The sequence below is a fragment of the Etheostoma spectabile genome, chromosome 22 (assembly GCF_008692095.1).
Source record: "Etheostoma spectabile isolate EspeVRDwgs_2016 chromosome 22, UIUC_Espe_1.0, whole genome shotgun sequence".
Classification (NCBI taxonomy): Eukaryota; Metazoa; Chordata; class Actinopteri; order Perciformes; family Percidae; genus Etheostoma; species Etheostoma spectabile.
Genome location: NC_045754.1, coordinates 8122876 through 8125931, shown reverse-complemented (window position 1 = coordinate 8125931; position 3056 = coordinate 8122876). Strand labels below are relative to the sequence as shown.

Here is a 3056-nt window from a genome sequence, read left to right as displayed (position 1 = left end):
CCATACATGCCTATGTCCAAGCACAGAACACTATAAGCATGAGCTTTTCTTGTTCAGGTGCTATCTGTGAGGTATAAACGCATTCAGAATTAAAATTGAAAAGCACAAAATCAAACCCTTTTTTTTACCTATCCAAGATATCCCCCAAAGGGACAAACAAGACATCTAAATCCTTGATATATAGACTTAATGTCTTGATACCAAAAGAAGAGCAGTGATCCACTTAAGCCCTGGAGATTTCCTGTATAATTCTGTCACCTGTTTATGAGCCCAGATCTCAGTATGAAGGGACAGTCAAAAATGAAATGACGGTGAAGTTTCGAACCAAAATAAAAACCACAGCTCCTAACTTATTGTCACAAATGTTAATGGATAAGTACAGATCGATGGCTTTGTATGAAAGGGACTTCCACAGGTTCTCTTCCTAAATGTCAACTGGATTGTCATGTTTGTGGATATGGTGGATGATATCGCACATCTGCTGGAAGCGAAAGCCCTCAAATCCTCATGTGATCAAGCCTACATAAGCTTCACGGGCCAATAAATAAAAGGTAATTTTGCTCCTGACATAGCGAGTGGTCTCTTTATAGTCTCCTACCTTCATTCAGACTTCACCGCCTGTGCATTTTGGGAGGCTTGGCATTTGCAAGTAACACCTGAAGGAATCTTATTTACAAGGGACCGGAGTATTTAATCACGTCTTACGAGTTTGCAGTGCACCCTGTACTTCATTTATTAAAGGTATTATTGTGAAGTCCATGCACTGTACGTTATGATTTTAAATAAAGCTATCATTCATTGTCATGGCTCCAGCATTTTGTGCACACTGAAGGTCTAATCATTTAGTGTGACAAGTTTTCACAGTGAACATGTTAAAGTGTTTTAAGTCTGAACTGTTGGAATAAGCCAAACTCTGCAGGGTAAAACTAAAGTAATGTTTACTACTGGGTAAAGGTAAGTAAGTATATTTACTCAAGTAATGTTGAGGTACTTTATTTAAATATTTAAATGTTAAGCTACTCTAGTTCTATGTACTCCACTACATTTACTTGACAGCTGTTCTTACAAGTTACTTTTTTGATTTTGCGTTCACAAACAATCCCTACATTTTGAAAAAACACATTATTAAAACATTGAACCACCAGTTCCCAATCTTTTGGACTTGCGACCTCTTACAAAAAGCCATGTCTAGTTGGAGCCTCTTCTCATGTTTTATAAAAAAGTACTTCAAAAAGGACTTTTATTTTTGACGCTTAAAGTACATTTTGCTGATAATGGGCTACTTCTGCACTTCATTTAAGTAAGAATTGGAATGCAGTTTATTCACGTGTACTTGTAATTCAGTATTTTTGCTCTATTTAAATAATTCGGTGTACTAATTTATCTTGACAATCAGTTTTTCTGAAGCATGACTTCTGCATATGTGTATGGAACATGTTGCATACAATTACAATATTTAGGAGGCCCAATTCACAGCAGATTGAAGTAGATATACGTTATATGCTGTGTCAATTAATAATATCCAGTAGGCTGGTTGTGTGATTAAATTTGATTAGTTAGAGTGGCTCCTGATTTATTCTCTCCTGTTCTTGTACCAGATGTCTAATAATTGCAGCCACATCGGCTCCAAAGTGTGTAGTGATACAACCGACACACATGCACAAGTCTTCTGCTTCGAGATCTGCTGCACAGATGCATGATTCACTTCAGGAATTAGACTAATCAGTGACGCATCTGAATCAAATGTGGCACATAGCTGATGAGACTGTCGATTCAAACTGACAAATCTAGCTCTTCTCAGTCTGTAAACACATTGGTTTAAGTTCCAAGGATCACTAACTTAACCCATCACAAAGCATTTGTTTGGGATCAAATATGGCTAATGCAGATGCAGTCTACATTAGGAAGGGGATCTGCAAAAATGAAACCTAAGTTAGAATTTTACTAATTTCATCCTTATTCTCTTGCCAAATGTGCACAAGTTGTAATTAGATGTACTTAACATGGAGAATACCATGGAGAATACCATTTGGTGGCTTATAAGAACCAAACGGTAGCATAGATTATACATGAGAAAAAAATGACAATGTAGAAAAACAGAAGCACATGGTTATATAGTGACTTGGTTCCTTGATTATTGTAAGTGGCAGCAGATTTTATGTAAACAAAAAAATACACAGAAAGAAAAGATTATCTTAATTATCTAAACTTAAATTGTGAACATTTGTGGATGAACAAACATCAAATGTGTTGCAAATACAGCTGGATGTTGTGGAGCAGTTGCTTAAAAAAAAAGAAGAAAAAAAAGACAAAAGCTAATCAAAACAAATGCCATGCATTAGTTACAAAGGCCCAGACCTTGGCGGGTATGCAAGAAGTTACAGCCCAAAGACTTCCTCATTTAAATTATGTCCGGGCAGAACAACAACAACAACCCAAGACAGGGCAACTACCGAGACGAATCAGGCCAAAGTCCAAGGCGAAACAACTGACAGAATTTCAGAAAATACTGCAGCAGTATATATTCTTTTCAACCTGGACCCTAGTTTCCTATGTTTTTGTGTCTAAGTGACTTATTAGGAACAACAATCTTTGGAAGTATTAAGCGTGAACGCTGTAACCGTCAGCCACAGACCACGCTGCAATATAACCCTATGGGTAAGGCTGTGCATTTAATCAATTTTTAAAATTGTGATTAAAATTTCAGCGATCACAAAAACAGAGTAGTTGAGAAAACGATTATTTTCCACAAAACGTTTTTAAAGTAAAGTCTTATTTTGTCTCGTGTTTTGAATAGTAAAAGTATGAAGGGAACAATATGTTTAGAGTGTATGGAGCCAACATATTTTTATATGTAAATCTGTAAACTATGTGTTTATTTCAACCAAAACTAGAGTTGTGATGGTTGAAAAAGTGGAAAGAGCCCCAGCGCCAGGGCCCTGAAGACCTGCACCAGTCACCTGCCTGCTGTTCTCCAGCATCTCTTCAACATGAGCCTGAGCCTGCAGAGGGTGACGCTGCTTTGGAAGATGTCCTGCCTTGTCCCAGTCCCCAAG

The 3056-nt window shown here is 37.3% G+C and overlaps 1 long non-coding RNA gene across 1 annotated transcript in view; it reads left to right on the top strand.

The window, feature by feature from the left end:
* The first annotated feature begins 200 nt into the window (after positions 1-200).
* The window catches only part of LOC116672171 (uncharacterized), an 18239-nt gene continuing 15383 nt past the window's right edge, over positions 201-3056 (top strand). The window contains exon 1 of the long non-coding RNA XR_004327488.1: positions 201-214. This is a non-coding gene — a long non-coding RNA (uncharacterized LOC116672171). The remainder of the gene's footprint in view (positions 215-3056) is intronic.